Raw genomic sequence first — 13,592 nt, 5'->3', positions numbered from 1 at the left:
ATACAGTGGGATTGAGGTCCCTACCCATGGGCAGTCACCACTGCACCTTCACGGCCCCAAAGGTGGCTCTGCTGGGGGCTGAGCAGGAGGGGAAGGCTGACCATCTAAATGCACCACATGGCCCTCAGGCTGGCATAACAGATCTCCACATTCCTTGTGGAGCTCACTACACACCACACCCCGAACCTGGCTTTGAGTGACAGGATCCTGTTTGCGCCCATGCCCAGGGGGGGCAAGACCCATCCCCTGAGACAGTTCCATCTGAAGGTGATGCAGGACCAGTGGACGAGGAGGTCCCAGGGTAGGTCCCAGATGTGCTGGGGCATGGTGCCATGGCCAAATGAGGTGGGAGAGGCAGATCCGTCGGGATCGGTCTTCCCTGACGTGCTATGGTGTTGCAAGTTTAGAACATATTTTGATTAGTAATGGTTAACACATTCCAGGATGAGTTATAACAGCATGCATGAGTTATTCCAATTAACCCAATTTAACACATTTGGAACATTTGCATATCACATAGAACACATGCATATATGGAACCACAGTGTGCATTATACCACCATGCAGGTTACACTGATAGCTACAGGTCACCAATGATGGTATTTGAACGGGAACATTAATTGGAATAAATTTCAATGTTTTTAGAAGAAAAGGACACATGTCCAAACAGTAGGTTTTGTGGAAAACATATTCATTTGTTTAAATTATTGGTGAAGATAAGGTGGAGGAAAGATATGTTTTATTGTAGTTTGATTTGTGATATATTTATATATATATATATATATATATATATATATATATATATATATATATATATATATATATATATATATATTTTTTTTTTGATATGTTTATGTATATAATTTTTTTTTGGGTGATATTAAGCTTTGCTGTATAGTTTGAAATATATTTTCTTCAAACAATTGCTTTCCAGCATGAAGTACATTTATGATATAAGAGAGTTATGTGCTTCACTTTCATTTGATTTAGTTTTAAGGATAACTGTCTTTTTGATATTATTGCTATGAGGCAGCATTGAAGATTACCATTAAAGCAAGGCTGCCTCATAGCAATAATATCAAAAAGACAGTTATCCTTAAACCTAAATCAAATGAAAGCGAAGCACATAACACTCTTATATCATAAATGTACTTCATGCTGGAAAGCAATTGTTTGAAGAAAATATATTTCAAACTATACAGCAAAGCTGACCTATAGGAAATAGGTTCAAATGTACTTTCCATTGGAGAATTGCTAACTTGGTTGACCTATGGGGAAGAGTTGGGCTTGTCTTACTCTATTGGTCATTTAACATTATGATCCTTTGTCATTGGCTGTTTATAGAACACTGATGTTGCTGTGTCTTTGTTAGTTCTCTAGCGTTAAGCTTACAATGATACATATCACTCTTTAATAATTACTTAGCGATTATTTTTTATATATTGTGTTGTTTCTATATAATTTATTAGTATTAATTTATGTCTCTGATTGACAAGAAGCTGGTGTTAACAGCCGATCGTGTTCCATAACTAAATAAGGTATGTTTTGAATCGTTATTGGTTGCTTGACCAAGTTATTGTTCTCAATGCACTTTCTATTGGAGAATTATTCTCTTGGTTGACCTATGGGGAAGAGTTGTGCTCATCCCGCCTCATTGGTCATCCAATGTAATGAATTTATGTCATTGGCTGTCTTTAGAATACTGAAGTTGTGGTGTCTTTGCAAGTTTCCTGATGATGAGCCTATAATGTTATTTAATGTTATTTAAGAATTATTTAACGATCATCCTATTTATAGGTGTGGTGTCCAGGGATTTTATACACATGTTTTTATACAAAAACATTTATCAATAAGAATTTCCTTGAAGAATAGGCTAGTGTTGACAACTGATCGTCTTCTGTGGTTAGACCAGATATGATCTGAATTTCTATTGGACCCTTGCTTATACTGGTAGACCAATGAGATATTGGTTTTTATGTATCATCCATTGGCCAATTGTCTTTTGATTGAGCTATAATGAGAATTTTATTTTCTTTATCTCATTAGCATCAAAATGTCAGGGAGAAATAAATGCTATCCGTTATTTTGATATATGCTTATTAGTTATCTGATGATGAATATTTTAGGGATGTTTACTGTTAATCCATTAATATTATTTATTGTCAGCTTTCACTGGCACTTTTTATGGAGCTGCTAATGTTGTATTGGCAACTGTTGCTTCTTTGGAATAAAGGAGTATGCATGAGGCGACAGCTGTTAAAAGTTTTTTCTTGTTTGAATATTAGTTTACCCCCTATTTAATTATATGTTTGATAAGGGGCGAATGTAATATGTTTTGAAAAAACTTTTTTCATTACATTTTATAATGATCGATTGCTTTGTAGTTAGCCTATTAAGGAGTGAAGTATTTTTATTTTTATTTTATGGGTTAATGGCAAGGGTTGCACATTAAATACTAAAATTTCTGTGGATGAAAAAGAAGTAAGGTTTGTAATGGTAATGAATGATGATTGGTGGTTATTACCACCACTTGATTGGCTCTAATTTAAATTAAATGGAACTTACTTTATCTTTTTGATTGGATGTTTGTCTTATTTTACATCCTATAAGAAATCATTATTTTGGATACAACCATTGGCCATTGATCTTATTGTTATTTTAGAATAACGAAAATGATTGGATGGTTGTCTTTTTTTTTAATTATTTTTAAATAATGCTTGGGAATAAGCATTACGATCTGATGAAGGCTGAATAGCTGAAAGCGCTTATCGATTTGTACTACTAATAGCCTATTTGAAGTGTTTGTCATCCAATAAATACTTATTTTAATACCTATTCGATTTGTGTGGTCATTGGTTTGGAATATAGTTGCTGTGGTAGTGCTTGAAGTCTTCACTTGCTGCTATAGCTCTGACACCAGGCATCTGTCTCAGTGAGGCCCTTCTGTAGGATGTCCACATCATTTGGGGACTTGACTATGGCTCCTAGTTTGTAGTCATCTGCGAACTTCGACAGCCAGAGGCCTTCTGTGTTAGCCTGTACTTCAGAGAAGTAGATACCAAACAGGAGAGGTCCCAGGACGGAACCCTGTGGCACTCCACTTATCACTGCCTTGAGGTCAGATTTGGATTCTGCAACTTTTACAGTGTGGGTTCTGTCAGTGAGCCAGTTGGCAACCCATCTTGTGACATAAGGATTTATACCTAGTTTAGTGAGTTTAGCTATAATTCTTGGTGCATGACATTTGTAATATCAGTTATTCTCATGTGTTGTTGAGGCACTAACTTTGTCAGATGAGACTTGATTGTTTAATGCTTTCAGAGCTATAGTTGCTATGCATAACCTGTACACATTTCAAATCATACCATACCAGAGTAAACACAACCAGTCCAGGGTTTAGATTTGTATTCACAGGCAATTACATTTTACTAATTTATGACCTATATGAGACTATTACTGTAATATTGTCTGCTTTATTCAGTTTAAACCATTCACAGTTTTAATAATGCCAGGTGACAGTCTACTCTTTTATATTTATTTGGTATGTATAGTAAAAGCTAGATTGTTACTCACCAGACTCTCAGGACAGCCTCTGCAACCTGCTGGCATGGGCTTCCTGGTTCACAACCTACTCAGCTGGATATGTAATGAAAATAGAGAAACATTTATGCATACCTATCCATCACATACACAGGCTGGACTTTGGTAAACAGTTATTGCTATGAATACTTACACACTGCTGGGACATCACCCTTCTGACTTGCTTCTTGGACCCACTGTTCTAAGAGCTCCCTCTCACTCCGCTTCAAGTTGGTATAGTGATGCTGGACCTGCTCACCAGTCTGAGGGATACCAGTGCCACTTTCCCAGGCTTCTGCTTTGTACTGGGAGCCCTGGTACTGGTCCTGCAGCAGTCTCATGTCATGTTTTTTTACAAGGAGTCAAAACATGATCTTGGACTCCTGTATGCTCCAGTGCTGCACCCAAAAGCACATGCACTCTCCAACATCTGACATACTGCCTACAGTTGGGAGCTACAACCAGTTATGAGCTGTATTCCCACCTGCGAGGTTTAAATATGGCCAATTTCCCACCCTTTGCTGTGATTGGATGGTTTTGAATATGCTGAGCTAAGCTAAGCTACAGGCAAACCTGCTTAGCTAAGGTTGGCAGTGCTTAAAGGGGCAGGTTCAGCACTGCTTACCAATGGGCAAATCCACATAGCTGGGCTACTCATTGCTTAGCATTCATATTTAAACAATGCTTACACCCGGTCAACATAGCTGTGCAATGCTTAGCATTGCTTATGTTTTATTTTATTGGACTACCACCTGTATGGGATTGATTCATCATTCATTACATATTATACATTTGTTTACCTTCCTTGACATCCCCCAATGTGCTTTCATTATATTTATTATTGTGTGACTATACTGTATGGGGCACTCTGGTTGAGAAATATAAGTTGCTTCCTACATAAATACACAAATAAATTAAAATTGTAATGATTTCACATAGAAAATGGAAAGGACTTTGGTAAGGCTTGAACCGTGAATGACTACATGCAAAGCATACACTCTAATGAGTACACTATTGCTTATATTTGACATCTGTTGCTATTTCACTTATCTTGCTTTTTCAGCTGGGCTAAGCATAGCTAAGCAACGGGCACACCTGATCAGCTATGCTTAAACTTTATTGCAGATGTGAAAAAAAAAAATATTTGTTGCGTTTTTTTACTTTGTAGCCTTCAGAATATCCATGCTAATGCTAAACCTGTTATTCTATCAACTTTCTAAGTTTGTGATGGCAATTGTCCCTTATGGCTTTGTCCAGATTTCTTACTCTAACAGGTTGTGAGGTGTGCCTTATATACTTCATACCCTTCAGAAAATTTATGCTAATGCTAAACCCGTTATTCTGTCAACTTTCTAAGTTTGTAGTGGCAATTGTCCCTTATGGCTGTGTCCAGATTTCTTACACTGATGGATTTAGAGGTGTGCATTATATACTTCATACCCTTCAGAAAATTCATGCTAATGCTAAACCTGTTATTCTATCAACTTTCTAATTTTGTAGTGGCAATTGTCCCTTATGGCTTTGTCCAGATTTCTTACTCTGACAGGTTGAGAGATATAACGAGTGATCTCACTCTATTTACATTGCCATACGGCAATTCTGGTGTGCAGGGGGCATGTGTATTGTGAGAGCACTGCTGTCAGACACACCTCCTTCACTCGTACACAGATCAGTGTCCATATTACAGCACGGCAGCACACCTTCATGAATATGCATGGTGTGCTGCCGTGCTGCACAGGAATAAGTTATTCTTGCACAGACGTTTGCTGAATCCGCGCAACGGTTTAATATAAAAATCTTGAAAATTGAAAAAAATACCATTGGAACATCGAACAACCTTCAAATCTGATGAATGAATTCATCAGAGTCGACATTTTCTCCTAATACTGAACATGATGTCTATATAGGAGCACAGGTTAAGTGTCACTCCTGCACTTCAAATCATGTTTTTGCAGGGGAGAAGCCCCCTGAACCTCCCTGTAGGGGTCTGAGCCCCCTAAACCCCCTTACTATATATTCCAACTCCGAGACTTCACTACAGTGAGGAAAGGGATGAATGTCCCAATCTGCACTGTACTGTGATGTCTATTCATTAAATCGAGCTTGTATCAGCGAATGGGTAAAATGGCAACTGAACGGCTTAAAGTCCACTTAATCCACCATGACAGATTATGTGATAAACCAAAACAAGATTTAATGTAAGTGCTTTCACTGGAAAATGTTCCAACTTCTTCAGACTACAAACAGTAAAATACTTAGAAAAAGCACCTTTTAAAACAATTCAAAAAACAAACTGCCAATGGAGTTCGTTACCCCTCCTGATGTCATACACAAGCATTTAAGAATTAAAGCTACAGGGGGTTACTCCAACTTAAAACACACTAGGATGCTTAAGCAACCTCACAGCACCATCATTAAAGAAAATAAACATTTTTTTTAAAAATATTTTTTTTTAAAAAATAAAAATAACAATAACAATACTGTTAATAACAATAGTGTTAAAATCAGGAAATGAGGGTAATTTTGAATGCAAATAAGAGTAAATATATGACATAATGATTCAGAAACAAGTCTATTTTGCAGTGAAAAATGTTAACTCAAGACTTGTACACCACAGCTAAAATCTGGAGTATCATGAGACAGAGGAAATGAAACATGAACAGGGCAGCTACTCAACTAGTAAATCTTTTTATATTCAAAATGCTTTTATTGCTGTTCATAGTCACTGTATTTCATGTCATTACCTTCAGCAGGGCAGTCATTCATCTTCACTTAAGATATGATGCCCTCCATGACACAAAAATTGTGGACTGCTGCATTTTTGAGATTAACATCATGCAAGTGCTAGTTGAATATGGAGGCCTGGGGGTGCTTGAACTTTCTATCTAGCTACAGAGATCTTTCAGTAACCAACAAGAATGTATTGGGTGTATCAAAGGTATCTGCCTCAAGGATACTTCAATAGTTCTTCAATGTCATGCTATGGCATGTGAGAAAGCATAAGTGGTTTCCACATACTACAGAGAAGAGGAGAGGAGTGGAACAATGTCATGTGGGCTTTTTATGATATTGTCCATATTCTTGAGGTACTGGGGGAATGTAGATTGTACCCAGATTGTAATCAACCCCCCAGTCAGGTATCAGGGACACATATCTATTAACTGTAAGAGACTGGTTTCCTCTCTATCAACTGCCAGGGGCTTGTAATCCACAGGGTAGATACAATGTGTCTGTGTTGAACCTGGCAGTTTTCATGACTTCCGCATATGGCACAAATGCGACCTATACCAGCAGCTTAATCACTGTGATTTTACACAGAGCTATATCCTGGAACCATGTCTGGTGACACTTATTAGAAAACCCCAAGTCATAGTAGGGAATGGCTACAATACAACATTGTCACATTCTTGAGTCTTTGTCAAGCATGTCTTTGGTTTTCTTAACACTTGCTTCTTCTGTCTGGGCACATCTGGTGGTGTATGATCCTGCAACATGCAGTGAAATATTTGCAGTCAGTACAATATTACACGACATCAAGATATGAAAACAGCTACAGCGGGGCAGACATATTTATAAAGAGAAAGTACCCTGCTCAACAGCAAATGAAGTGCCTGATGAGGAGCCTGTCAAGGAGCCAGCTGCAGGAAATTACTATAATAGACAGAGGCATGTGCAATATGCTGTGGCACTGACTGAGAGCCTTTATCTGGTTTGTGACTGTGGGTCAAATCAAAACAAAATACATAACATTAAAAGTGATACATCAAACCTACACCCAGTCTGTGTCATACCATACAAAGACTGGCCACATTATGCATCAGACATATCCCACCAGAGTAACAGAGCACTGAGGGCAGGATGCAGTTATCATCATATGCACATGTTGGGAAGGCCACGGTGACAAGTGTCAACAATTGTCATTATGTGTATGTGCATGTGTGGAGATTAATCAGTATTGTGGTGTGTGTGTGTGTGTGGGGGGGGGGGGCATCTTAGGGAGATCTATGAGTTTAAGATAGACTGGCTAATGAGGGAGTACTGTCTCCCTTGCTGTGTGACTGTGTGGTGGTGGGCACCATAGATGTTTGTGTACATGTACTGGGACACAGCTACAGCAGATATTAGAGCAGTGTGCTGATATCTGATGGACAGGCCTAGGACACCCACAGGATGTATGTGCTGACCATTAATATACACTGGGGTGCCCTCTCCTTGGAAGGTAATAAGGAGGATCTACTCCAAATTAAGAGGATATTGTGTTTTGTGATCATGAATGGAGGCTCATTCTTCAGTTGATCACAACATGCTCACCCCTTTTTGTGTGCATCCACAATGCACAGTACCACCTACAACACTTGATGGCAGTGTGGAGGTGGTGGTGCTATGGGTTCCATATTGTGCTCTCCCCCTTGCAAGCTGGGCCTCATCACCAGAGTTGGAGTTGGACCAGCCATTTAGAAGAGCATCAGCTGTGATGCATGACTATGCAAAGGCACCTAATATGGACAAACCTCCTATACCACATGTCCAAGATGTTGCAAATGTGGCCCATGCACTCCCTCAGGTCATAACACAAACCATGTACTATTCAACCTATGCAGCACTACTTATATTGCTGTTTACCTGTCCCTGTATTATGGTCCTACAAAAATGCTGTGTAACAGCCATGGATGCAACTAGCTTGGGAGACGGCCAGTACCCATGATGTGTTGGCCATTGGCATGCAGGCTTCTTATGTCTATAAAGATTGATGTAACCAAGGAGAATTGTGCCACTGCTGATGACTGGAACCCTGGGCTAGATGTGCCTGCATCTTTCTCTTCATGGGTGTCTTCCTGTGTATGTTGCGTGAGTTGACCAAGCACACAATTTGTTTCTGTGAAATGGGAAAGGTAATGTTGCCATCAAATTAGCTGTGTTTATCACTCACACCAAGACCATTGACTATAACAAGATTTGGCTGCCATCATCATCAGAGCCAGACAGGTCCTCAACAATCAGGCAGCCCCATATCCATGATGGAGGATGCTGAAAACACAACACATGTGAAAACAGCAATAGAAATTACCCAAACTAAGTAAGAACCCTTCACCAATATCTCTATGCCTGTGAATATGCTACTACTGCTGTTTAATACTGTGGTACAGGAAAATAATAAGTTACATACTTTGGGCAGGTGGCTTCCAAATTTATATCCCTCATGTTGCCATAAAAGAAAGTTGTCATAGTTGTAGGTAGTATTAACTCACACATTAAGGTACTGTGCCAGATACTAGTCCATATTAGGAGATACCCACATGGGACATCACCATTAGATATGCATGATGGCCTGCTTATCACGTCACTTATGTCTGTTAGTATACCTTGGATGATAGAACTGTCTGGACTCCCCATGCAGAGATGTTAGGAACTCATGCATCTCTGTCACTAGTAGCTCAATCAGGAGATCATCTCTTATATTCTAATAATGCTGTGCCAACCAGACTACAGTAGTTCTTGCAGTATCAACCATGTCAGTGGCCCATGGTCAGACCTGATCATGGTTTCTGTTTTGACCACTAACAGCATTTATGTCTGCAGTCACATCTCACCAGGCATGCTAGTAGAAGGTCTAATCAGATCTTTCATAACTGAGGACCTGAAGCATCTCATTTTTTGCATGGAAGTACTTGCACTTTGTCTGTTTCACACATTGTGATATGACTATTTGAAATTGAAAGGAAATATACCTGTGAGACATGGCATTGTTATACTTGACATAGCCCAACACAGCTACAAATTCCATGAGGAAGAAGTGGCAAGAACCAGGTGCCACTGAAATATACATTTGGTACGCCTGGAAAGCAGTGATGTCTGCAAAGTCGGAGTGTGTTAACTACGTGGTGCACATGTTACCAGCTACCTTAGAGGATGATATGGAGTACAAACATGCCATTATGAGGAACTGCTGCTGGCATCAGTAGGTGCATAGGCTCTGTTGTCAAACATATGTCCACCAGGCAGGCTTTGAAGATTTCAACAGTAAGTGTGTGTAGATTTACATACTCACATTATACAGACCCCTAGCAGTATCAGAGTGTCACTGTTGATTAATATTCCTGCAAATAAAATACAAAATGGCTATGTAGTTCACTCTATGTGGATAACCTTCTTATATATCCTGATAGTGCACTGGGATGTGTATCTAGTCCTCAAGTCAACATGTTCATACAGCATTACATTCTGCAAGCTGCAAATGCAATTGTTTCAGAGTGTACACTGACATTTCAGTATATGAGTATGTGCGCAGGCCTTACCACACCCACACCACTCTCCACAAAATGCAAATCTGACATACAATGTCCTGTTACACCATGCTTCAGACAACCTAAAGTGCTACACAGGTCTAGGAGAGAATTCTCACCCCACTTGGCCAATTCCTTACTGAAGCCTGGTGTCCAAATGGAGAGATAATAAGCCAACAAGCAAGGGAGAGTAGTATTGCTGAAACTGAATTCAACCTCAAGTCTTGGTGAGTACCTTCATGAGGTGGAACCTGTTTTTTTTTTTCACAAAATCTCACCAAGACAACACTGATATATAGACTATATTTATATGGCATATATCATGGACAGAAGTAGGTTAAAATTTAAAAAAAAGAGCTTGGTGCACAAGGCCCAGGATAAAAAAGTGCCCGATCCTGGTAGGCACATTCATAGGAACACTGGTGTCAGGACTGGAAAAGATGACAGTGTAGAATCCTCAAAATATGGAAACATTCCTACAATGGGGCCAGGCCAGGCCCAGGGGGAGGATGCCCCCCCCCCCCCATTGTAGAAGGAAGTAGTAATCCACAAAAATTACAAAAACTGATAGGACAAAGAAGAACCATAAAGGCGGTAAAGCGGAGTATTGAGGATAAGAAAGAAATTATGTATTGTTATTATTATGCTAAAAGCCCAGAAATTCCAGACACAAGATATACAAAATTATTAAGACAGAAATTAGAGTAAAGAAAAATACTTCAACAAGAAAAACTGTCAGAAGCTTCAAATAAAATTTGTACTCATTAATACAACAGATTTGTGAAAAACAGTATATAGATCAAGAAACTTTGACCTGTTTGGAAAAAGAAGCATCTGAGGAAGTGCAAAAATATAAACAACAAAACCTAGAGATTTTTGAAAAGTATAAAAAAGAAATATGGACACGGGAAAGAAACAGAGATTTGATCTTCTTCTTCTTTTCCCGTTTACGGGTTGCCACAGTGGATCACCTGTCTGCTCATGATTGGCAGTAGTTTTCAGTGTCAAGTTGCCAGCCTGGTGCCCAACCTTTCACAGAAGGCACACACACACACCTAGGGCCAGTTTAGAGCATCCAATCCACGTACAGCATGTCTTTGGGAGGAAACCCACATGGCCACAGGGAGGACATGCAGACTCCACACAGAAGGCATCTCAGCCGAGGATTGAACTGGAGAACCTTTTGCTGTGAGGTAGCAATGCTAACCACTGCACCACCGCGGCCGCCCACAAAAAACAGAGATTTGATATGCTGCAATACTTATGCAAAGAATAAAGCCAAATAAATCAATATAAAGAAGGCATCCCCCAAAGATATTCAAAGAGAAATACAGGCAAAGACATTCAGATATGGAAAATTTCACAATAAAAAAAAATAATATCACAAAGAGAGAATGTAGAAAAGAAGATTAGTAACATAGAAGTTATGAAAATGTGCCACAGGAAGATGCTATAGAACTTTCTATAGAATGTCCACATGAAATGGAAAACAAAAAAAATGTGCCCTCACTTTATAAGAAAATGAGCTAAGAGAAGAGTTGCTTGATTTAATAGAGATAGACATATTAAAATCAATGAAAGAAACAGTCTGCAGAAGGTGAATAAAACCCAAAAAGTCAGAAGTTTGATAAAACAAATGAATACACTAATTAAGACTGTCCATAGATGTCCATAAGATATAACAGAAGTAAACAGGATATATTACTGTGCAGCTAAATTAATAACTGATAAAGTTCTACCACAAAAACACAGGGTAGTAAGGGAAAGGAAGGGGAGAAATCGAAAACAATCATGGAAGTATCAAATATAGAAAATTATAATGCAATTATGACAAGAAGTGTCGCTGTTAGAAGAATATAGAAGAGAGAACAGATCAACAAAAATACTAAGAAAGATAGACGTAATAAAAGCAATGCAGAGTATTAGAATAGACCAGGATCTATCATGCACTATCACAAAAAGCAAAGTAAAAACCTAGCACAAGCAGGAAACATAGAAGATATGCAGGTAAATTTATTTATTTTATTTTACATTTGTTAACCGGGTAGACTCCGGCTGGGCAAATAGCCCATTTTCAGCAGAGACCCTAGGGAGATAAGCTCCATAACAACTGTACAAAAAGATTACAAACATTTTTAAAAGATTTACAAAAATATACAAAAAGTTTGACAGTTGTCAACAATCACATTTTACAAAAATGTAATTTAAATACAAATGAAAAGTACAAAATAAGCAATTTATTGATGACTGAAAAGAGTTTTATAGAAAATTGGGAAACAAGGTAAAAAGAATTGAAAGACTACCGATAAAAGAAGAAACAGATACATTTTGGATAGGTTCATAGATTGTCACTAGGCTCATGACCATAAGGGCCTTTTTAAGCCTAGCCATGTATCCCAAATCTCTGACAAGTTCTGATACTCTTGATAAGTGTGACCATGGGCCTGGGTGATATAAACTAATTTGGTCTTCTTGTCCTTACTTACAATTACTTACAATTTTGGACTGATTGACTGGCCCCAAAACATGTTGGATAGATTAGACAGGAAAACAAGAAAGATACTTCATGCTCACCAAATGATTTATAAAAATCGGTGCATACCAAGATTATATATTCCCTGTTCCGAAGGAGGGATGGGCCTCCTTGAAATAGATTAAGTGTATAGATCTGCAATCATGGGACTTCACGCATATCTGCTGCCCTCACAAGACAAAAATGTAGTGAAAGTTTTGAACTATGAGGAGAATAAATCTAAGATGACTTCTCTGCTTAATCTAGCAGATGCATATTGGCATCAAGCAGGACTGGAAATAAAACCAGAAGCAGATAAAAATTAGGCAGCAACTGAATGTGCCAAAAAAACAAAAGAAAGAATATAAGGTAAAGGATCTGATGAGAAGGCAAGAAATGAGGAAAATCCATATAGTTGCAAGTATAGAAAACGTTTGGAAGAACCTCATATTGATCAGGAATGAACACAGGAATGGTCAAGGAGAGGCGAATTCAAACCAAGAGATGAAAGGTTAATATTGGTGGGCCAACATAGTGGGCTATATACATGCTGGTTTACAAAGTCCATTGAACATGTGTGAGAAACAGACAGATGTACATTTTGTAAAACTGAATTGGAAACAGCACCGCACCTCATTGCTGGTTGTGACATACTAATGGCAGAAGGACTGTATACTGAAAGGCATAATAAGTGCCAAGACTGTTGCACAGGGGATTGTGCAAACATTTTGATATTGAAGTGGATGAAAAACACTGGAAAATGGGGGCGGATCTTGAATGGCTAACTGAAAGCAGCAGTATTTTAGAGCTCCATATAACTAGTTAAATAAGATAGTAAAAAATATTATTTTTATTTCTTCAAAGTATAAAATCTTATAGATAAAGTTCTAATTTACATAATTAGAAACGTTGGTGAAATTTTACAAATAATTTCCTGGTAAAAAGCTTCGAGATATATTCATTTGTTAAAATGAGCAACTCAAAGAATTCTCATCAGGATGCTGCCTTAAAGAAAAGGAACTACAACAGATGGCATCTACCCTGCAGGGGTTGTTTTTGAAGATGCATGATTTTAAAGAGAACCTAGAAAATCTTAAAACAAGCAGTCATAAACAGTCTGACACTCTCGAGGAAATGCTACAACACCAGACAAGGATAACAGGAATAGAGGTTTCTCTAAATTACTTAGAAAGCAGACTTAAGGAAGTGGAAACACA

Source organism: Protopterus annectens, chromosome 10.part0 (genome assembly GCF_019279795.1).
Source record: "Protopterus annectens isolate FY-2018-M chromosome 10.part0, PAN1.0, whole genome shotgun sequence".
NCBI classification, from domain to species: Eukaryota; Metazoa; Chordata; order Ceratodontiformes; family Protopteridae; genus Protopterus; species Protopterus annectens.
This window is presented reverse-complemented; position numbering follows the sequence as displayed.